The following is a 25525-nucleotide window of genomic DNA, read 5'->3' as shown; positions in this document are numbered from 1 at the left end:
GCAGCTTTAGACAATGTGTCAACTTTTTGTTCGTTTAAGTAAACAACAATTTTGTCAGGGAGACATGATTTAAATTCCTCCAGCAAGAACAGTTCACGGAGCTGCGCAAAATCAGACACTTTACTCGCAGCGCACCATTTGTCCAACAAAACAGTTTTCTCCCTCGCAAACTCCACATAAGTTTGGTTGGCAGATTTTTCACAGGTGCGAAATTTCTGGCGATAAGCCTCCAGCACCAATTCATAGGCCCGCAACACAGTAGCTTTAACCACATCATAATTCAAACTTTCATCTATGGATAAAGTTGCACAAACCTCCTGGGCTTTCCCTACTAATTTGCACTGAAGCAGCAAACTCCAAACACCTTTGGGCCAACTAAGAGATGCTGTGATGCGCTCAAAGGCGTTAAAATAAGAATCCACTTCTGTTTCTCTGAACATTGGCACCAGAGCAATATGCCTACTAACGTCAAACATATCAGTGGCAGCGGTGGGAGGATTTAAAGGGCTAGACAAGGGAGAAGCTTTGTTCAGCTCCAATGCCCTTATACAGATGTGCATAAGCTCAACCTCGCGGGTTTTTGTTTGAAGCTCCACCTCTTTCATGCGAAGGGCCAGTTTCAGGTCCTCCGTATCCACCCCAGTCTGTAGGAGAGTGACAGGATCAGTGGAGACCTGAGCCGGTGTGGCAGCCTCCACCCCCACGTCCACTAGGCCACTGAGGATTGGCTTGGCCGTGGTCGCCTCCACTTCCATCGGCCGTGGCACATCCTCAGAAGCACTGACACATCTAAGCTCTGATTTTACTATGCCCTCCTCCACCAAACTCTTTGCCAGCTTTGCTTTAATCTCTGCCTTTTTGGCATTTAAGGGCAAAGACACATTGAATAAATTAGCAATCAGCAATAAATCTGCTTTGGTGCACCTATTTAACTTCTCAAGGGTGGGATTTTGTGCAAACTCATCCAAGTCTACATCAATTTTTACCCCCACACACACAGAGAAAAATTGCCAACCAAACAAAATACTCACCAAACACTTCGGAAAAATACTCACCGCGAAAAAAAATAAATGGGACGAGCCCCCAAATTATGTTACGCACCCGTCTAGGGGGAAGGTACCTAACATAATATAAGTAGAAAAAGTAAATGTTTCTTACCAGTCCCCAAACTAACAGTCAGAATCTAAAGAAGTGTTACAACGTTTATTTACAATATTTTAAATTAAACAGGCCACTCAATAGGCTATAAATTCAAACAAAAGACTGGATTCAAACTAAGGAGGCAATCTAGCACTCAAAAGTAAAATTTATCCAAAAAAATAACACAGTTACCAGAAGGAACTAACTAAGAATACAAAACAAAATCAAAGCTACTGCTAAACTATTCTGAAATGCAAAGAAACACAGTTAACACTAAGGTTTTGGAGGCTGGGAGCAAACAAGGGGATGCTGCTGTCAGTCAGGCTCTTCGTCAGCTGCAGGCCGCCGTATTTTAAAGAGTGGAGAACCAACCAGCGCCGCGTCTCTTTACCGCCACCCTAGCGACCAATTACGCATCACCACCTGTAGACAACAACGATCCACTCACATGACAGACCACATACTCACGAACACATGGGACCAACAGAAGACTCACTCTCACACGAAACAAGACAAAGATCCACACAGCAACAGAGCACTCACTCTTACACAAAAGAACAGAACAAACAACAAAACACAGCGATACAAAAACTCAACAAAATATGGCCACAGCTGTAACAGTCAGCCTGATGGTGCTCATAAAAACCTGGAATGGAATTGAGGACAGCTTTGCTGGTGAGAATTTTGACACCAAACAATGGCTGAATCTAAAAGAACACGCCCAAAGAACTATACTGAGTATGAAAAAACTCTACTTAAACAAATTGTGGGAAATCATGCTGTTATTGAAATTAACGGCCATACTGCTGGTATTGAACATAAGAGGAGTGCTTGGGCTGCCATTTGCAGTGAATTCAATGCAAATGAAAATGTAACCACAAGAGCGGTACAGCAACTGCAGGTGAGACATGTCTATTATGATCTCTATATCAAATATGTCATATAGTTTTGAGACATTGTTTATATTAAATGATATCTGCCTTCATAGACTCTGCGGAAGAACGTGAAATTAGATTTGAAAAACAGGAATGCAGACGCCAGAAGAGAGAGATTTACAACTGGTGGTGGACCCCCACCAAGTAAAGGCAAGACCGATGAATTGGCTGACTTGTGGACTGGAATAATGGAGGACCAGCAACCTCTGGATGGCATACCAGATGACGATCATTTGGACAGTGGACATGAAGAACTGAGCACAATTGGTAAATGCACAATAGAAAGTAAATTAGTTACCTCCTTCTGTACAGATTATTCCACTGTCTATGTCTATCTTTATTTATATTTATCTCTAGGGATCATGTGAGTTTTGTATCTAACAGTGTTCTTTTCTCAGAGGAAATTATTCTAACCCTGGTGGAAGAGCCAGCGCACAGTGACTGTGCACCCTCCACATCTGGTATGGCATCCCAGAGAAAAGATGCTGCCACCACCTTCCAGCAGAGACCAAAAAGGATGTCAATGCATGAAAAGTTAGCCTTAGAATTTCATGAGCAGAAAATGAAATATCTGAAAGAAGAGCATGACATGAAAATGAGAATTCTACAGGTCGAATTGGATATGAAATTAGAAATGAGAGCTGTTCAAAGAAAGATGCATGAGACGGCTATGTAATGTAATGAAATACGTTGTGAAATAAAATTTTTCTCACTTGACAAGAGTGTGAGTATTATAGTCACCACAACCTACATTTTAGAACAGCCTTGGTTGAGTTTCTCATTTAATTTTTCAGCACACTATTTGTATATGTTGCACACAACGAACACTATTAAAGGCAAAAACAAATCATAATCAATACATTCCATGGTTAAATGTATCTTTTTTCTAACTGAAGTGCTGCAATGTGAAAGCAGCTCTGCGTGCAAGTCCTCGTTGGTTATTTTCTGCCACCGGCATGGGCACATCTGGATCATTCTGGTCTTCCATCGGAGGGTCAGGACAGTTATGCTGCTTCAGGTAGCTGTGCAGCACAGCTGTAGCAATGATCACCTTGCAGCATCTTCTTGGCTCAAAACGAAGTGTATTGCGTTAACACTGGAATCGACTTTTCCAAACTCCAAAGATACGCTCAACCAACCCTCTAGTGTGAATATGGGCTCTGTTTTATCTTTCCTGCTCAGTTGTTGTGGGATGTGGCCAAGGCGTGAATAAATAGGAACTCTGAGCATATCCACTGTCACCAAGTAGTAGTCCACTATGTTGCCCTCTCTCAAACTGAGCATACAATGAAGAGTTATGAAAAATCCTTGAATCATGTGTTGCTCCTTTCCAACGGGAAACAATGTTTGAAAACTCTAAATTGGGAGTACATACAGCTTGGACATTGATGGAAAACCAGCTCTTACAGTTCCTGTACTCCTCAGCATCAGGAGTTGATGGACACTTAATTTCAACATGACATCCATCTATACAGCCAATCACTCCCGGAAAGTTCCCATATTCGTAGAATCGCACTTTATAGTTGGCTTGCTCAGCAATATCAGGGAACTTGATGTACAAAATTCTCAGTTCACAAGTGGCACTGCAGACATTGTGAACTATTCTAAACACTGTTGCTTCACTGACACCACACAAATCACCAGTTTCACGATGAAAGGTTCCAGATGCCAAGAATCTCAAAGTGATCAGTACTTGGAGAGAACTGGGTACAGGCCTTCCTCTTTGAGACATGGAGGAAATTCTAGGCTCAGGTAAAATAATAATCTCCTGTACATCTTCTTTGTACATACGAAAGTGGTCTCGGAAAGTTATTTCATCAAACTGATTCAATGGATTACTCCTATCCACAAGTATTTGTCTGGCTGGCCTCTGTAGCGAATATTGGTTTTCATTTAGATATTCCAAGTACTCCATGCTCCCAAACAATCTGTGCTCCCTTTCACAAACACTACTAAGCCGAAGTTAAACCTGCCTCTTTGCATGTATAATATAAACTTCAATTTAGTCCTAGAGTAGCTCTAATCCACCCTCTTGCAATTGGCTTTGTTTATTCCAGAACAAACTAAATCAATGACTATTTTAAGATAAGTCTGTGCAATTGACTTTAAGTTAAGTCAGCTCAAACAGCATTTTAGTCTGGGACTAGGCTTAAGCCTTGTCTGTGAAACCGGGCCATAATGTCTTAAAAAAACTTTAGCGAGAGCCACATCATCATTAGAAAGTGCCAGTTTTCTTTTTTTTCCCCCTTTTTGAAATAAAAGGGACAGTGTGATGATCCTGTGCTGATTGTTTCAGAGTTTGATGTTTCCTCCATGTGTTTTGTTTGTTTTCTTTGTAGTTTCCAGTTTAGTTTTCCAGTATCATTTATTTCCTTCCATCCCTGTGTTCATTTGTGTTTCTTTAAAATTGTTCTTGTTTAGTTTTTTATGTTTCCTGTTTTATTTTGTAGTTTGCCCCACTTGTGTGTGATTTCAGAACTTTTTTGTTCCTGCTCTTGTGTTTTCCCTCCACTTTGATTGCACTCATCAGATTCCCTCATGTCTAATCACTCCAGTCTATTTCGTTTCTGTGTTTCTCTGTCTTTGCCAGTTCATGTCTTGCTGATGTCTTCCCTGCGTGAGCCTACATGTTTCTAGTGATATTTTTCCGGTGAGCATTTGATTTTGAGATCGTTTTGGACTGTTTCTTGAAAATGGTTTGGTTTCTGATTTTTTTCTCTGTTAAATTATTTTTTGAGCTTTTGTTGCATTGGCCATCTTTTAGCTTATTTATTACGACTTGTCACAGACAGATGTCTTATTTGCTTGTGTGGCATTAGGGCACATTACAACTAACAGTCAACATCTTGGTTCATTTGCATGACAATTCATAATGATAATTTCCAATTCAAGGTAAAAGAAGACATTAAAAAAAAAAACAATGGACTTGTTACCGACTCAAAAATGTCATTTTTAGCCCACTCTTACCTAAACTTATTAAATAATGCGAAGCAACTATACCGTATGTAGTGCAGTAAATGCTAGATTCTCTCAGCGCACCCTTCTTTACGAGGCAATGCAATTTTTAGAGGCTCCTAAAGTTGCAAAGTATTTTATACAATCTGACTCCAAAAATACCTAAATATTATAAGCACACCAGTTGTCCCCTCTCAGCAGTATGTTAGAATCACAAGAGACTTAAAAACTAGTGAACAATTATTCATTTCACAAATTTAAATAAAAGAGAAATATGCAATTAGACTCTGTCGTGATGTCTTTATGCACTCAAAGGGATAGTGAAGCTGACAGCAGTAAAGCATACCATTCTTATGGAGTCTGGACACTGGTGATGGTGGTGATGAAGGATTTAGGATGTGATGAGGAGAAGACCTGTAAAAAGCTAGACCTGGCATGGAGATGACAAGAGTGGAGGAGGGCCGTAGTGTTCTCACCAACATGAAATAACTGGCTGCAGAAGAGAGGTAACAGATTTTTAAAATATCACAGCAGCAGGATGATTTGTTGAAAGAGGTTGTGACAAAACCTGCTTAAAAGAGTATACACTACAACCAGCTGATCACAAGAATGGGAAGATAGAGGGAGAAGGGAGAGAGACATACGTACATGAGTAGTGACTTAATGAATAAATATGTATGAAATAATCTTCCTATCTTAACTTAAAGTGATATTCATTAGACCCATAAACTCCATACAAATATAAATAAAGTCCCAGTGACACAAGGCTGCCCATAAGGCAGATAAAGGGCAAAGCTTTCTGAGGGCCAAGCCAAATAGGGGGCCAATGGAGGCAAGCAAAATTAAGGTCCATTGTAAAGTTAATCTGTGCTGACCATATTTTACAGTTAACCTGAGTTATAACTGTTAAAAAACAGTTCATTTTATTTACTAATGTTGTAGTCCAATAAAGCCTTTTTCAAAATGCAATGCATTTTCTTAAACGGAATTCGCTTTTTATGGTAATGAAAACAATGCAGATGGGCAAATTGACTTAATCTATTTAAGAACTAATGTCAGACTTCATAGCTAAGCTATGATGTGCACTTCGTTGGGATACTAGAGAAAAAATTGGCAGAATTGTATTAACCCTTGAAGAATAATAATGAAATAATTGCAAAATTAAGGTGATTGAAACATAAAAAATGGGCTAAAAGTGGAAAAAATTTCAGATGAAAAGCAGTAAAAAAAAGTGACAAAAATGGATTACAAGTGGCAAAAATCAAGAGAAATAAGTGGTGAAAAGTGATGTGCCAACATTTGGTGGAAAGTTGGAAAAATAGTTTAAAGGAGGCAAGAAAAAAGATAATGAATCAAATATGGGTTCAGAGAGGAAAAAAAGGCAAATTGAGCTGTGAAAATGGGGACAAGCAGTGAAGATGGCAAAAATGGGTTAGAAGTGATAGAAATGGGTTTGAAGTGGCAAAAATTCAAAAGTTGCAAAATGGACAATAAAAAATGAGAAAAGAAGTTAATAAGTAAGTCTTCATAATGTTTGGATGTGGTTCAGCAGATTTTTCCAGCTGGTTTTCTGGGCCCCCTTACTCGAAACATCCGGTCATCAGTAAAAATCTTAGTGTAATATTTGATGACAGGCTGAAATTCGATCGCCATGTTAGCTCAGTCGTTAAAAACAGCTTTTGCCATTTGAGGGTTTTATCGAAAGTAAAGGGATACCTGCCATATTGAGATCTTGAGACTGTAATCCATGCTTTTATTAACACACGACTGGATTACTGCAACTCACTATATACCGGCCTGGACCACTCACTCTTGCACCACCTGCAGCTGGTACAAAACTCAGCTGCCCATCTCCTCACTGGCAAACGCAAGCGTGACCACATATCCCCTGTCCTAGCTTCGCTGGCTCCCGGTTGCTTTTAGAATAGATTTTAAACTTTATTGTTTGTTTCTACAGCTCTTAATGGCCTAGCCCACCATTACCTGACCGAGCTTCTCCATGACCATGTCCCTGTCAGAACACTGAGATTGTCTAGTCAGTTGTTGTTGGTCACTCCCAAAACGAGGTATAAAACCAAAGGAGACTGAGCCTTTGTGGCGGTTGCCCCTTGGCTCTGGAACAACTTGCCCTACCATATCCGCTCTGCGGGATCAATTGAGGTATTTAAATCATCTCTAAAGACACACCTCTTCTCCCTGGATTTTAATCAAGGCTGAATGGACATCTGGCAAAGTCTTAACTAAAGTTTTAACTTATTTTATTCTGTATATTTGCACTGTGTTTATGTATATTAGTATTGTATCTATTTTTGTCATTTGTGCTGCTTTTGATCTGTACAGCACTTTGGTCAACTCTGGTTGTTTTAAACGTGCTTTATAAATAAACTTTGAGTTGAGTTGATAAGAGGTTAAAAGTGGTAAAAGCAGCAAAAATGGGCAGTTAAAGCAGTGAAAAATGTCAAAAGTAGCAAAAATTGGCTAAAAGTGGCAAAAATTGGTTTAATGCAGAAAGAAATCTGGAAACAACTGTGGCAAAATGGGCAGAAACAGTGAAGAAAAGGGGGCATGACTAAATAACTTTTAGCCAGGAGACACTAGCACCAAGGGAGGACCCATTCATTGGGTTTTCAGGGGCTCAGACAATTCTTTGGGCACCAGGCAAAGAAGCAGAGCTGAGGTGGATCTTAAACCTCCAGACAAACAGTTTTATTGCACTGGTCCATCAGTCCCATCAGCCATGTGTCAAATTACAAATCTTAATCTTTCATAATGTCAGAATGGATATTTTTAGTGAACCTCTGCAGAACCTCAGTCAGTGCTGTGAAAATGTTTATTCTTGCTGTCAAACTAGCATTTTGAAGAGTATACTATCGTTTTCCAGAGGACTTCATGCCGTTAGCCTCAAGAGGACACTTGAGGATCTGCAGCGTCTTTTTTTTTTTTTTTTTTTTAACTCTGGAGGCTGCTTCTTAATAAAAACCACGCACCTGACAAACATCAGATTATCAGCTATGTAAACATGTTTACTTGCTAGTGTCTGCCTTTTGCCTAGAGTTACACTCTGATACACACTATCTCCCACTAGAGACAGTTGTTAACTTCCTTGACTTGTCATATGTGTGGTAAAAAGACATATGTTCATTGAAAGAATTCGGAGGGATAATTTTTCTTGTTTTGGAAAAGTTTGGGTTATTCAGCATGTTTTCCTCAACATGTCTTCGTACTATGATGACCTCCATTTGCATTTCACTAAGCAGGCCTGCCTGTCCTTCCTGCTTGATTGAGCCTAAGAGGATTGTACTCCGCTTATTTTTTAAGAGAGAGAATAATTCCTCAAAGAGCAGGTAGGTGATTCACACGCAAACAGTATGAGCAAGCGTACGTGTGTATGTGTTTGTGTGAGTTTGTGTGCATGTGTGCACCTGTCACTGAATTCTTTGCGTAATTTCTCTCAGTCTGCAAGCCGTTCTACCCTATGAGGCTGAGATGACAGGGTCGTATGTCATCTCTCCGCTCTCCCTTCTTCAGGTGTCAAACTTGGACAGCGAGTCAGAGGATTTAAACCCCATGCTTCCTTACATAGCATGACTCAGTTATCGTTCAAGCACAGCTGTTTCTGCTGAGAAGTCTTGTCATCCCCTCTTGTGCTGGGATCAGTTCGATTTAGGTATCTGTCACACATGCTGATGCGTTTTTGAAAGTGAGTATAACAGAGTTCAGGGAAAAACTGCAGGAAATGCTACTGTTTAAAATCCTGACCTTCCAAGTGAAAGCTAATCAATCTAAGAATTAAAAAGCTATAGCCTATGTTGAAATGCACACCCTTAAGCTGACAGTATTATTTCATTACAGCATTACAAATATTCTAGAAGCTTGACATATGGGTTCAAGGAAACAACACCATGGCGACCAAACCATTGTCACGGATAGAGTATTTGGTCAAATTAGATATACTGTTGTTCAAGGTCTGCTTGACCTTGGAAACAGCCAGCAATATTTCATATTCACTTTAACAAAGCAAGACGACCTTCAGCAATCATGTAACAGAAGGATGTAATCTTCCAGGAAATAAAGGAGATTAACCATGTATTTAAGGCCATAACATTACATTCATTAGTTTGAAGTTTAGACTTGGGAACCATGTTTCAAAATGTCAGTGTCTGAGAATAAGCAGGCTGCCACACAGATTAGAAAGATCATGAAACCATTAGGATTTTCAAAACAGAATCACCTTTTAGAAAGTGGAAGCATTTAGGAACAACAGCAACTTAGCCATGTAGGAGAGGACCACGTAAGATCACAAAGTGGGGTCAACTGCCAATGCTCTGCTGATTCCATAGTTGAAAAGTTCTGAACTTCATCTGACATGAACGTAAGCATAAAAATTGTGTGACAGGAGCTTCAGGGAATGGTTTCCATGACTAAGCAGCTGCATGCGAGCCTCACCTCACCAAGTCTGATGCCAAGCATTGAGTGGTGAACAGCATACCAACACTGGACTGTAGAGCAGTGTGTTCTGTGTAGTGATGAATAACTCTTCTCTGTTTGATAAATAAATCTGGATTGGCTATCACATCACTGCTTGAAAACATTAAGGCAACTGTAAAGATTGGTGGAGGGGGGATTATTGTATCGGGCTGTTTTTCAGGGTTTGGACTAGGCCCCTTATCTCCAGTGAAGGCCAATCTTGATGCTTCAGCCCCCCATATGTTTTGGACCATGCTGTGCTTCCAACTTTGTGGCAACAGTTTGGAGAAGGCCCTTTTCTATTCTAACATGGCTGTGCCCCTGTGTACAAAGAAAGGACCATAAAGACATGGTTTGATGAGTTTAGTGGGGAAGAACTTGACTGGCCCATACAGAGCCCTGACCCTAAACCCCATCAAGCACCTTTGGGTTGAACTGGAATGGAGGTTGTGAGCCAGAAACTTTGCAAAGCAGACGGATTTGTCAGTCTGTCATCAGGCAAATCTATCTTGAAAAGCTCAAATCCACAATGCTTCTGAACTGAACACTGTTTGGACCTATCAGCATCTTTGAGGAGAGTAAGGCGGTAGCTGTGCGTGAGGTTGAGTCGTAATGGAAACTGATAGCAATGGCTGCCGTTAGCTTGTATTAATTAGCTTAGATGTAGCGGCAGTTTTATCAGAACTGCACCACATTCATTCATGAAAAAAAGAGCAAAGAACCATACTGAAAGTTTATTTTATGACCAAAAATTTTTTTTCACTCTTCTGCTGAGCTACTTTGGCATGAGTTTGCAAGAGTTACAGGGGTAGGGCACTGCAGTGTGAGTCAGGGAACCATTAGCTTAAATGTAGCCACAGCAGCAGTTTTATAAGAATTTGACCACATTTCTCTGTTAATAGAAGAGCAAAGAGCCACACCAAAAGCTTTCAGGATGGAAAAGATGTTTTTGCTCTTCTCCCGACCTGCTTCAGCATGGTTTTGCAATTGTTACAGGGGAGGTGGTGTTCCACTGTAAGCCAGTGTATACAATAGCTGCTACCACTGAAGCGAAAAGCAGTAGAAAAGTAGCCATTTTATCAGAATTGTGCCACATCTCTCTTTGTTATAACAAGAGCAAAGAGCCACACTGTAAGCTTTTCTTGGCAGAGAAGATGTTTTCGCTATCCCCCCAACCAGCCTTGGCATAAGTTATCACATCATGCTCTACAGCTCATGCACTATGGCAGAGTTTGTCTGTCTAGCTGACCTTACTAGTGGAGCTGTGCATGTGTACAACCATATTCTGTCTTGTCGCTCTAAATGGCCCGTCATATATACATTCAATGAAAATATGAAACAGTCTATATGCTGTATCAGGTTAGTGAGCCAGACCTTCTTGTCCAACATGTGCCTGACTTCATAAATGCTCTCCAGAATAAATGGCCCAAAAACACTCCAAAATCATGGGAAAAGCCTTCCAAAGAGTGCAGGCTGTTATAGCTGCAAAGGGGGGCCAACTCTATATTGATTGCATATGAATACAATGTCATTACAGTCCCTGTTGGTGACTGACAAATATTTTTGTCCATATGCGTCTAATACAATTGGTCTCCAACCTTGGGTCTAGTCCTTGCCTAAATCTCAGTAGGGGTATCTGAGGGCTTTGTCTACCCTGAGGTTACCAAAACTAGACTTTTGCATATTCACTAAAATAATCATAAAACACAGAGAAGTTTAGAACAATAGCTCTCAACTGGTCTGGCATCAGGACCCATCACCACTACCTTAAGGACAAACAAACCCACATTTCTTAAATTTTTCAATCATAACTGAATGTTTTCAGTGAAGACTGGGACAGTATGGACTTGAGACTGAACTAAAGATGTGACAGAGCACAGAGATGGAGACATACCCTTCAATATAGCAGCGCACCATGACTATTTGCTACATATTTTTCTGCCAAAGACACGTTAGTGACTCACTGAAAATAGCTTCACGACCCGCTTTTGGGTCCAGACTTACAAGTTGAAAGCAAGTGTGTCAATTTTTAAAATTACACACGGTATTCTGTTGTAATTTTATCAATGAAAACAATTAAAATTGCTGAAATTACAGCAATCTATAAAAATGACTTAATCTAGAAATATTTGATGCTGCTTTGTTCCTGTTGCACTGAACTTATACAGAAATGTGACCCCCATCTCCAAAGTAAAAACCGAACTACGGCATCGCTGAACCACTTTGGCCCTTATAAAGACAAATAATGACTATAAATGCCCAGATAACAGTCAAAAAGACTGAATTCATAGGCAGCTGGGCTTTGTTTCTAGCATTATATTAATGCTAAGGATCTTGAACTTGGTAGTTTGCAAAGATACCTGCAACATTTATACATTTCATGTTGCAACCCTTAGGTAGTTGACTGTCTTATAAGCATCTTATTTTTTTCCAGTAAAGGTTTACATGATGTTTCTTGTGTCTCCAGAATGCCTTAAAACAGTTTTTTCAGAGATGTGCTCATATGGTCATCATTTGATATAAGAACAAGAAGCATTGCTTTTTCACCTTAAACAATAAATCTGAAACCTGAAAAGTTAATGAGACAATACAGCTGTTGGTGCTGTGTTATTACTTGGTCAAATCTAAGTGAATGCAGCATGTCTCTCTTGCCTCCAGCTCACGTTTGACGTCAAACTGTATCCTCCTGTGTTGCCAGCAGCCCTTTTAAAGGCAGAGTTTGTTTCTTTGCTTTAAGTGAATGGGTTATCATTATTGCTATGTCCATCTCAGTCAGGTCATTTAAAACCAGCACAAGGGTAATTAATTAATCAAGTTTAATGGAGGACCTTGAAGTACCCCATGAAGAAATATGTGTTTTATACAGGCCATAATGAATGCGACTTCACTGTTTGCCAGCAGTTTATTGATTGGAAAAGCTCATTCTTTCTAAAGGTCTTAGTAAGCCACATATTTCTGGATCTGCTTGTCCTCACTTTTACATGAAGGTGATAGCTTGATGATTGCTGGAGGAAATAACTAATATTTCTGTAGTTTTTGTAACAAGTGCAATTATTATATGAAATAGTGTACTGGTTATAAATCACAGATAATCATTACAGCTGTTCTAACAGCTCAACTCTTTTCTTTATCAGATGATTGTTCACAAAGACTGTAATAGTTGTATCTAATTAGGATTCTTTAACTGTACTGATTCCTTTATTTCTTACTCTGCAGAAATTGTTTTGGAACTTTGCTGAGTACTCTGGGTTAAGTGGGCTAATTAAACAGTTTTAATCAGTTTAACAGCTTCATTATTCCTTACTGCTCACTATGCCGTTTAAGAAAAACACCTCATACATTGAATTTATGAAGTGGTATCAAATAAAAAGGCAGCACTTGTTTTACCAGCATCCTTTATGAGGATTATCTTTAAGTCATCCAGTTGTACTTGATCTTTTTCTATTTTTTTTCACAGTCATTTAGAATTATTAGGCTTGAAAGATTAGCTTTGACCCTGTTAACACCAAGTATTAACATGTGGTTCCAAAGATCTGATCACAAGTGTACAGCACTCGTGCAAGTGTTTATACTTTGTATTAACTGATGTTTGTAGATGCCCATTTGAAGGTAAATCTGAGTTACGCCCATCATGTAGCATTTATTAGACAGTTGTGGAATGGTGAGAAGTTTGAATGCCACATAACTAACATAGCTTACGTAGCTATGCACACAAAGCAGCTACATATCCACTTTATCTATGTAACTAAATTAGCTTAAGCTAAGTTTGCTTAAGCTCCTAATGCTTAATCTAACTTGGCTGTATCTGCTTTTGTAGTAGTATTAATTGCGTAGCTAGTATAACTACATTAGATTTAACAAGCCACTGTTCATTTAACTACTTCTCAGATGAGTCTAGACATAATTTAATCTCAGATTAGACCTCTGAACGTTTTCTGTTTTATTCTTGTGTGTCTCGGATGAACACTATCTGATAGTGGTGGTCAGAGATGTACAGTCTTCAGCCAGACCCCTTGTGATGTGGCCCTGGTGTCATTGTTATTTGAACATTTATTGGTAAAACTTGAAATTATTAGCAGAAAAAAAATGTTTCAAATGTCACAGAGAGGCTGAACATCATGATTAGATTTTTTAGGGCCATGCACTAAGTTCACTGTAGGGCTAAAATAATGTGCCAGTTTTCCTCAGTACAGTCGGTTCAGAACGTTTACACCAGTATTGGAATACTGGAATACTTGGTCTTGGCTGATACCCAACACTCTGGTATGGAATCTGTATTTGGAAGGAAAAAAATGGATCCCAGGCCATCTCCTTATGTGACCAAGTGATCTTAATGCATCCCAGGAGGCAGGAGTGTAAACAAGACCAAAGTCAACCTTACATCTCTGTATCTTGGTTCCATAATCCCTCTTTCACAAACTGTAAACAGGCCACTATAGAGAGGAAAAAAGCTGAGGAGCTTAAAGGTGTCTTCTCATTGATCTTAGACAAAAATAACAGAATAAATCCACACTTGAGGCTTGCATAAAATAACGATTATAGTAATGCCACAAATGTGTATGCATTCTTTGAAAAGCTTGAGAAAACAAGTGAAGTCATTACAGCGATAAGTTTACATGGATGATACAGCTGACACCTAACAGATGTGGATGGGAAATATCACCAAAACTTATGTATTAATTCTCTGTTCACCGTACTCTCTGCAGGCCTGTTCATCTATCCACTAACTGCAGCAGATGTTTTCTACTTTATTTTGGCTGCTAAAATTGGTATGACTAGATCGTTATTTTTCTGCTCATCGGTATGCAGTATTAACAATCCATCAGAACTGAAATCAGTCAGCATGTGTGCTCACCAGGGGGTGTTTCAGATATTTGGTCTAATTTACAATGTTTGCCCATGACTGCTGCACCCAGACAGGGAACTACACCACATTTTTATATTCTCTGATGTCACTAATATTGTTGGCCCTAATATCAAAAACTCTAGTCCGTTGTATTTTCTTCTAAAAACAATCTGTTATTGTGTTATGATCACAACTTGATTCAAAACATGAAAGAGTGAAGCCATTTGTCATCTGCAGCCAATCAATCACTCCAGTCAGTTTTTGTTAATATCAAAGGTACACTCTAAAAAATGATTCTTGGGGTTAGTTAGTAAAGCTTAAAATTAAGAGCTTTTTCTGCATAAAAAAATTAAGTTTGTTACATGAACACATTGTAATCAGTTGATAACTTACTTTATTAAGTTGGTCTACATTAAAATAAAGAAAACGATCTTATTGATTTCAAACAGACATTTCTGCCTTAACTTAACATGAAAGTGTGTTCAGTTAGTACAGCTAAAAACTCTTCTAAGCATTCTTTAAAAGCTGAATACAAGGCTGGCGTGCCTGGACATTTTTTGCTGAGACCACACCTGTCATAAGAAACGGAGGGAAGCACAGAAAGAAGAGGGAGAAACACGATTTTGCACGGAACTTTACTAAACTTTATGGCTTGGTGAGTACAATTTTGCCTTGTTTTATTCACAACAGCTCTTAACTATCAACACTTGGCAAATTAAAATTAAATTAAATTAAAATTTTTGTAGTGTTAATAAAGGTTTGACCAGCTAAAGCTGCATGTGTGGGCCCTTTTACATTCATGACTAAAAAAATGTAGGTTACTGAGTACATCTGGTTTAAAATTTATGCGTTTTGATGTAAAAGTCCTAGAGTTTGGTCAGTAGGTGGCAGTATGCATCTGTAATGTTGTATTGTGGTCTGCAGGTAAGACCAAAGAACAAGAATAGTTGTTTCTTTGGAGGAATGTTGAATCCTCGTTTAGAATTTTTGTCTCTCCCAGCCAGCATTTACTTGATACTTAAACTTTTTAGCAATCATTTATTATTCTTCCGTGTTTTGTTGACATTACTAAATCAGATTAGTGGGTTGTACTATTCAGCTGAACGATGCAATGCAATGATCATGTTAAGCCGAGATAACTTAGTATGTTTGGTTCTTTAAGGGGAGGGGCTATTTCAAATTTTTTCCAAAAACCATGGGTGAGACTGTCAGCATATCTGTTGGCACTGACACGCAATGAATTCACACATGTAGAAGCCAGTGCTTTGCCTCACTGTGTGTCTCCACCCCACCAGGGAGGGAGTAATCAGCTGGTCTGGATCACTGTCTGGATCCAGTAATGTCTTTATTGGACTCTTCACTAATGGGAGATAGGGTTAATGGTGAAGGTCTGTATTTTCAGAGTGCTTTTCCAGTTGCATATTGTGGTGGGCAGTGATGAGGAGTGATTGCCAAGCAAGTTGAATGACTTTGACAAACTCTCACACAGGTAGCATAAGCAGCTATTACTTATTCTCAACCATAGTTAAGTTACATACAAATACAGTGGTCTGCAACATTGACCCCCTCACTCATGGTGTCACACTTCATAAGACACAAAATTAAGTTGGTTCAACTTAATTAAGCTTGTAGAGTACAAAGCAAATCATGTTTGTACTGAAGTCAGAATTTGCCTAACTAGAGAAGTCTTGTGGCAATTAAGCAATAATGGCAAGTTGTACAAACTTAAAAAGATCCATGCATTGTTACCTTAATTTTTTTACATTGAGCCAGCAATGATTTTTTAGAGTGTACTGTCAGCTCACAAACACGGGATTATTATTATTATTATTTTTAATCAGTTTTAAAACAAGATATGTTTTATGTTAAATAAAGGGCTCATTGATTTCCCATCAACCATTTCGGCAAGAACATTATAATGTTGGATACATGCATATTACGTGTACATATAAAAGTCATTTAAACAGTGGCTCTATCGGGTAGATTTTGTTAAATACTTTTATGTAACTAAAGGACGGACGGTCTAAGGCCTCTATTTGTTTTTTATAGTTTCTAATCAGACTGGATCAACCCTGATGTGAGCTCAAGGAGAAGACATCCCACTGGGGCAATAAAGTCTATATTATTGTTCATTACAGGCAATCAGATTTTATTTTAAGCCAGTCTTTGTGACTCATTTATTACTTCTTGCTGCATAGTCATGCATTAATATGTGGCAAAGCTCCAGGACAGTTAAATCTTCCCATTGGGTTTCAACACATGATCCCACATGTGATATTTCAACATTTCTGCAAAGCTTTGTTTAACTGGTGTTCATGTAAACCAATGTTAAAGATTTTAGTATAGATTTCTGTCTTTTCTTGGTTCCAATATTTAGAGGCTGGAGTGCAGAAAGGAGCCATTAATTGTTGGCAGGGTTTATGAGAGCTGGTGTTTATTTCTTCATTTTTGGCTAAGATTTTGGACCAAGATTATGATGTGCTGAACAAATGAGAACTTACACAGACTCCTTCACCAGTATTTTTTTTTTTTCAGTTAGTCCCATGACATCTCCAGAGATCTGAACAGTGACCTTTAGGATCCCAGAGCCTTCCACCTCCATACTATCTCTCACCATTCACTTTGCCACCTGAAAGAAGCTCTTTATCTTTATCATGGCCATCAAAAATTGCCCCCTTTAACAGACCCAGGTCTCGTACGTGCAAGTTCAAGGATGTGACAATGCTGATTCTCCCTAACCATTGTTGCAACTTCAAAAAAGACAATGTGAGATGTAAAGTATGGAGAGGAACTGTAACTTCTACAACTTGTGATTCATTTTCCAAAAAAGAGTTAAAGAATAAAGTTACCAGCCTCATCACTATCACACAATGTCAGTCTTATTTGACTTGGATGATTATTTCTTACATCTTTAGAAAAGTCACCATCAGTTAGCACACTTTTTTGGGTTTTCTAAATAGCTAATTAAGCTCTGGAGCTAAGGAGATACACATCATCCTTGTTTAACGCACTGGCACACACTCACTTGTTTCATCAACACAAGAGACCATCCCAGCGTGAAATGAAAAGGTGTACCTACTGGTAAATGTTGGGTTTATATTCAACATTAGCATGCAAAGTGTAATTAAAAATTGAAGCAAACTACCTGCACGCAGCCTGTGAAATGGAGTGTGCTGATGAAGCTGCATTAACGCATTGCTTTTTAATTAGTAATTCCCAAGTGTGAAGTGAGCTGAAATGTGAGTCTGATCCAATATGGTGTCTGATTTCGACTTCTTATTTATGTTCAAGCATTCACTTTTTAAAAATCTACCCTACATTTATTATCAGTTCAGTAAACATGCTGTCTTAATATAGAACCTAATGTAACTTTTCATTTTAGCTACTCAGCTTCCACCGGTGTATTACATTTCAGCCTGCAGCCTATTAAATCTACAATAGTGACCCCATAAAACATTATTCTTCCTTTTATTTTTATATCATTTACTTCCTCTGACTGTTGAAGTGCTGTGATAAAGGAGATTCAGCTAATGAGATAATCACACTGCAGCAAATAACCACTGAGCAAACCCTAAATGCCACTCTTTCCTCTTTTTACATTATTCATATCCTTATTGCATCGGCGACAGTGCACTGCTCTTGTAGCATTTGCTGCTATTAACCTGCAGTCATTTCAAAGAATGGACTTGGTGGTTTGTTAAGGAAACATGTCATCTCTTTTCCACTTCTCATTCTGTGTGAATGCTTTTGTTTTTTTTTTTTTCTCCAGTCTGTTAATAGCTCTCTCTGGTCCTGTCAAACGCTCAGCTGGCTTGTATTTTCAAAGTTGTTAGACTGCAATAAATTCAAAGTGCTTTACTAAGAAGGAGGAGAGCATTAACTCAAAGTGCTTGAGAGAGGCTGAAATTCAACTGTATACATTTCACACTTGACTGGCTTGCTATACTGCTATGTTTAAATTTAAATATTACATATTTCACACTTTACAAGGTGGTTGGGTTTGTGTTAACACATCATTTCATTAATTGACAAATCAAAGAAAAAATGACAACTACTTCTTAGAGCTAAAGGAAAGCACTATCACAATTTAAAATAAATACAGTACAGACTTTTCCCCTTTCATGTACACACCTAAACACAAACACTGACAAAGCATCTGTTTTATCTCCACCACAGCCATAGTCTGCCAGGTTAGGCTACTGTGGTGCTAAAAAAACTTATTTACAACATTGTTTACCCATGTCAAATAATCCATACCAATCTTAAGAGTGAGAAAGAAAGTTATTTGATTGAAGCGAAGAGCTAAAGGTCTGTCTCTGATCTCCCCACACAAACACATGACAATGCATAAGCAATGCACATGTGCATCCAGTTGGAAAATTGTTTGCTGGTGATACGCTGTGTATGTAAGCAGAGACAGATTGGTGGAGAGACAGCAAGAAGCAGAGTGTGAGAAAACTGGGGCTGTCTGTTAAAATGCAGACAAATCCCTGACACTTAGACAGCCTGTTATCTTTCCCTTCTCTCACGCAGTTTGCTTTCACATATTATCATGGAATATTTTTTTTATGAAGGGATTAGAGAAGTATTGGCCTGGTTTGATTTACAGCTGTTTTATTTCTCCAAGAGGAAAAGTTTGGGGCATGACTGATTTGAATACGGTTAGTGTCCATTCCTTGAAACAAAGATAAGCACAGGGGACTTTGTAAGGAAGGGGTGCCTTATGAAATCTTACTACTCTGATTAGCAATCTGCACCCTCGTGAAAGAAGAATAAATTATTAATTTATATTAATAAAAATAACACTCAACACTAAAACATATCTTATTTACACATTAAATAAATTATTTTTCTCATGCAAGTTCTTGTCCAGGAATCAATTATTGACCAAGGACAGTCTGGCTGTAGCTTTCAGATGCCCCCTCTTGCAGACCACTACTGTGAGATGCCATCTCTATCAGGACAAAAATAATGCTAAATGCAAATAAAAATAGAAGTACACTTCCATTTAGGGTTAGGATAAGGGTTAAAGTGAAGAATAAGTTAAATATTGAACCTCTGATCCACAAAATTACAAAATGTTAAATAAGGTCAATTAAAACAGTCTGCTTGCAGGAAAAACTTTGTCTTCCATGAGAGCGCAGTTTATTTAGCTAGGCTAAAGCTAACAAAGTGACATTATGCTAAAGCTACATAAGTGATGAAGCTGAGGACTGTACACCTTTTTTCCAGTATGCAAATCTAACAAACCCATATTCTATTCAATTAAAACAGCTACAAAGGGGAGCAGGTGGCCTAGTGGTTAAAGGCGCTCCCCATGTACGCGGGCGGCCAGGGTTTGAATCCGGCCTGAGGCCCTTCACTACATGTCTCTCCCCCACTCTTGACCCTGTTTCCAACTCTATCCACTGTCCTCCTCTATCTGATAAAAGCACAAAAATGCCCCAAAATAAATCTTAACTTAAAAAAAAAAAACAGCTACGTAGCTAATATACTTAAGCCGTGAGGTAACAAAGCTGATGTTGGCTTATTCTACGTTTGCCAAAGCTAACTTAGCTACATTAGATACATGGCTTTGTTACCTAAGTAGCAACATTAGCATTAGCTATGTTTGTTAAATCTTGCAATGCTAAAGCCAACACAGCTACATTGGCTTATCTAGTAACATTAACTACAACTACTGGCAAGTGTAGTTAGGTTGGCTTTAGATAGAGCTAACCTGGTTACATCAGCAATAGCTAAAGCTAACAGTCCTAAAGCGTGCCACCATTCGCTTAACTACTTCTATACATAACTCAATCCAAGATTATACCTCTGACCTTTTATCCTGTTATTCATGAAATGTCGTTCAGTGTGATGTTTGCAACGTTGTAGTTTAAGGAATGAAACTGCAAAACTTTGTTGATAAATAAAGTTGAATCACAAAAAAAAAAAACAAACAAAAAAAAAATCTCAAACAGCAAATACATTCCACCAGCAAATGACTGTAAAGGTCTGCAAGAGGGACACCTGAGATCTGCAGCCAGACCCTCTCGATCTTTAACTCATTATTCTGAACACTGCCCAAAACAATAATGGCTTTTGGTTGGATGGGATTTATCTACAAACTTTGGCTTGTGTTAACTCTGATGTCTGACTGTCAAAGAACAAAACTTCTGAGCTGAAAAAAGTGATACGATGAGCTAATGTTAAAAAGCAGCAGTTGGACATAATACTAGCAGCAATTACCTAACTTACGGTAATATTATGTTATAAAGTTTACAGTAAGGTAATGTCCTACATGAAGTTAGCAACATAATGCATGCCATTATGTATACTTCTTATACATGCACTATGTGTTGCTTTACCTCAGAACAAATGCTGACATCCTTGTTTATCCTGTTTACGCTGATCAGACTGTGAGATCAGGCACACAGTTTAAACTAAAGGAGGCATTTTGCTGTGTTTATACAAGATTTAGGGAACAGACACTATTCTTTCAGGATACCTTATATCAGTGTTGCATATACCTCATGCACATCCCCTTTTTGAACTTTTTGAACCTGAACTTTAATTTGAAAGAAGAATTAACATTAGATAAGGAAGTACTCTCATAATCAGCACTCTCAGCATACCAGAAATATTCCCATTAAGAGCAACATTTTTCCAGGAAATCTACAAAGTTTGATGTAAAAGTAAACAAAGAAAACTAACAAAGATGCATACGTTTAATAACACTCACCAAAGCTTCTTGTTATTTTAGGACTACCTCCACGCTCCTTTTTTCCTCTCCATTTTCCTTTTGTCCTCTCTGTTTTTTTGCCCAGGGCAGACACAGGCGTCTTGGCTCATTACTCAATATTCTCTCAGGAGTACAGAAAACAATTTGTTGCTGCTTAGGTTGTCCACGATTTAAAAAGTAATAATAATAACGCTGATAAATAATGATTAACAGATTAATAGGCTGGCTAACAGTAATAAAAACTGTGAAGTGGCAGAATGCTTACCTTAGCTCTTGACTAATGTGCGATCAAAGATGTTGATTTATCTTTTTTCTCCTTAAAGTCTGATGTCTCTCTGTGTTTGGAAAAGAGCTACATTTTTCTGGACTGCTTCACTACTGCTGAATAAATAAACCTTGAAGGGGGGGAAAAGAACACATCAAATTTAACAGTGCTGTCTAAGGCTAATTCTGGGACTTCCACATTTTAGGACTCCACCACAAGTTGCACTTTGCATTTAATCTAAACAAGAGTGAATATTAAAGAGGTGTTAAATAGTGTTTAATGAAGCATGTTTTATAACACTGATTCACTGTTTAAAATGATATACAGTATCAGAGATATTGTCAGTCTTCCTGAAATATGCTAGTATGATTAAACACATAAGTGAAAAATCTTCTCATTTGGTGGTATATCTGTCAAAACAAGTCTTTGATATCAGTGTCTCCCCTTTGTATGCTCTCTCTCAGAGATTGTGTTTCAGAAGGAGCAGAATGGTGATTTTGTGTTTTTTAATTAAGGCCGTTGGTTATGTCTTTGGTTTGATTATAACAGTGTGGCACAGCTCCGTTTGCGATGGAAGAAAAGCAGCAGCTCCCTCACATCGCTTCTCATTAGAGACACTCCCGGGGCCTCATCAAAGATCTCCCTCTTTGGCTCCCTCCTTTCTGCCACTTCCCTCCCTCTCTTCTTCCATAATTCGCCGTTTTCCCAGTACACTGCTGCCTACAGCTCCAGGACATGCTTAACAAACACACCAGCAAAACACTCCTCCTCATGCTAACTTTTCACCGTTTTGCTCCACCACAGAGAGAAAATCACAGAAAAGTCTCTTTAACTGCGAAGTTCATGCTTGTTTTTTTTCCAACAAATGAGGGTTTTTCAGTGATTGATGTTTGCTCTGTACAGCGTGAAACAAGATGCTGCTTTACTGTCTTCTGTTGTTCTATAAATAGACTCATGGGAAAGGAAACCATATATTACATAAGTGAAAAACCCCCAAACAAGGGACAATTAGGCTGTATCACCTCAATTTTTCCAGTATGTACAGATTTTCCAGCTGTTTTAATGGGCAAATACCCCAAACCAATGAATTTTATTGCAATGAAACTAATGGCTACTCACTAAAACAACTACTTCTGTCATCACCTGCTGTATTCGGCAACATACAGTTAAATAATCCTGGCTATTTCTCTTTTTTGGAAGTAAACAAGAAGAATTAACAAAAGTATGGGGATTTGAGAGGGATTGATTTTTCCTCTCACAGAAATCGCTGTCTCCTTCCTGTTCTCTGGTTTCACTGACACTTAAAAGGTTTGGAAAGTATCAAATAACACCTGCTCTATCTATTATTCACCAACTAAACACCAATGTGGCATTGCAACAGTCTGATGCAGGACCGATCATCTGATGTTGACTCTTAAAGAGTTAGCTCGCTTAAATTTAAACCTGTAGTGATGTACAAGAGTCCTGAGTGAGTTATCCCGCCCCCTGATGCTACAATAGAAAAGCGCTGAGTAGATCATATTGATTCAGTCTGTTGCTTGCTGGTGTCAGGTCCTTTATTGGACACTAGTGGCCAGCTAAGTGTGGCGTCAGGTAATTATGCCCAACTTACCAGCCATGGTGGCCTACAGGTTAGTAAAGTAACATAACTGTGACTTGTGACAGAAGACATTGTAAATTTCAAGCCAGACATCTGCCTCTCCTGCTCTGATACAGCAACCTTTCAAAGCACAAGGACTGGCCAGATTCCATGTCTATCACTTATGACAGGTCTGAAAACGGTTCTGAGGTGGTAGTTACAGGTGGGGGTTTGTTTGTAGCATTTGGCTTGGATATAGCAATAGTATAACAGCAGTTTAATCATAACTGGAGAACATTTCTAAACCTTCTGTGGCCCTGCGTCCTCATATGGGTACTTTACATTCGAGTTTCATTCACCATTACACTTAATTTTTCTTACATTCGACCTGTCAGCCCCATTCGTGGACACTTTGTCTTCCATCCTGTAGTTATTAAAGCTATTAGAATTATCAGTGTCCATTCAAAAGGGCTGCCATTCTAGCCAAAATGCTCTACAGCCACTCCCAACACAAAACTGTTCAAGGCACAAAAAAAAATCTTTACATTTTAGGATAGGAACTTGTTTGTTTTTGCTTAGCAATGTTTGATATAACGTGACACTGTGGCAAATTTTATCAACAGTAAGTAGCTACAACAATCAGCAGATACTTTTAAGAGGACACTGGGACGCTGGGAAAATTATGGAAAGAAACCAACAATCAAGGGATGTGAAGTGATGTAAATGGTTATTATGTGTGGTACTCTGGGGGATCTCATTTAAGAGTTTCTTCATGTTAGGTTGTTTGACATTATATTCTTATAAAGCCATGCTGACAAACGTGTTTCTGCAGACAACAAGGGCATTCAGAAGATATGATGCTTTTTTTTACTATTCATTCTGTGGCACAGCCTTGTTTAGTTATTCAAATAAAACTGGATAAAGGTCATTCTATGAAATGAGTGCATTCTGTGGTCTAACACCCAGTAAAATATGGTTAAATCATGCATAAAATATATATATTTCAGGTAATTCAAACCTATATTAAATACTCATGTATAGAGTACTTTGTATTAAAAGTAGTGCTGTCAAATGATTAAAATTTTTAATCAGATTAATCACAGGGTTGCTGTGGATTAATTTCGATTAATCATGATTAAATATCATTCATTTTTAATCTATATTAATCATGTTTCATTTTGCATAAGCAAAGAGACTCAAGAAAGAGGACTGTTCCTTCTTGTTTTTGTTTTTTTTTTTTTTGGACTCAAATTTCCCATCGAGAGGGCCAATGTGCTGTTTAGCATCTTCCATATCGAGTTGGTTGGTCACTACCGGATCAACGGCCCATTTGCGCATGCGGGTTAATTGCTTGTTAATTGTGTTAACATTTTTAATGAGAATAATCATGATGATGGATTAATCTGCATTAACGCGTCAATCTTGACAGCCCTAATTATGAGGTAGGTGCCCAACAATTTCTAACTTTGGTTTTGCATCCATTTTATAGAATGGTTGATATTTCATTATTATTTCATGACGGAGAAGATGTTTTCACTCTTCTCCAGCCCTGCCCTGGCTTAAGTCTGAGATAGTTACAGCTTGGGTTTTAGTTGAACTGCAAATTGGTATGAAAAATGTAGGGATTAGCTCAGGTGTAGCTATAGTAAAGCAGCAGTTTCAACAGAACTGGACACGATTTCTTTAAAACAAGAGCAAAGAGCCGCAGTGAAAGCTTTTCTTGATGGAAAACATAAACTGCACTACTCCCTACTGCCGCACCATGAGGTTTGTCAACCAACAAGCTCCACTGTTCCTAAACTACGACAGCATTTGCCTGCCAAGCTCATCGATTAAAGTCACTTATTATCAGAGTAGAAAGAGGTGAGAGCAGTGGGACTGATAGGAGAAATTCTTTCCAAAGTAGATTTCATTGCAAATGCAGACAATTTTGCAGCTACCCATCAATAAGGATAGCTGTTTTAGAGTTGTTCTTTCTGTGTTGATGGATGCTTGGATAATGTTGGTAAGTTGCACCCAGTTTGGAAATTCTTGATATTAAAAATTAGAAATAGTTTCTCTTAACAGTGGGATTAGTTTGGCAGATTTTTGGCACAATCACAAACAACAGTGGTAATGAGGCATGGTTGTATGAGTCAGATAAAGGCATGAGAAAAACTAATTTAATGATAAGATGCAATATAAAGAAAAAACCTAAAGCTTGGAACATGTAAATTTCAGTCAGGTCATAAATATGCTTGAATGTCCTTATTTTGATAACTATACCAACAAAAAAAAAAAAAAAAAAAAAAAATTGAAGATCGGAAATTGTACATGACACTGCTCCAAAAACAAAACGTAGCAAAGGTTATGGGTGAGTCATTTAAAGGTTAACCTCTTGGTGATGACAGACCATAGAATGGATTTTTGATTGAGAGGTAAACCAGCATGATATTGTTATGAGGCAGATATTTAAAACCACTGCAGTCTTTCAGAAGCACATTGAATTTTTTCCACCTTAAGTTGACCTTGGACTATATAACAGACTGAAATTATTTTCTGATTTGTAACAGGAACTTCAGCCATGGTCATGTTGTTTAAAGGCTGTGGAAGTCAATCTCATGTATACTGTTCCCTT

General features: G+C 38.4%; 1 protein-coding gene across 4 annotated transcripts in view; it reads right to left on the bottom strand.

Annotated features, from left to right (window-relative positions):
- Positions 1-25525, bottom strand: part of LOC121514859 (MAM domain-containing glycosylphosphatidylinositol anchor protein 1) — a 412064-nt gene that overhangs the window by 11363 nt on the left and 375176 nt on the right. The window lies entirely within an intron of this gene.

The sequence above is a fragment of the Cheilinus undulatus genome, linkage group 1 (genome assembly GCF_018320785.1).
Source record: "Cheilinus undulatus linkage group 1, ASM1832078v1, whole genome shotgun sequence".
NCBI classification, from domain to species: domain Eukaryota; kingdom Metazoa; phylum Chordata; class Actinopteri; order Labriformes; family Labridae; genus Cheilinus; species Cheilinus undulatus.
This window is presented reverse-complemented; position numbering and strand designations above follow the sequence as displayed.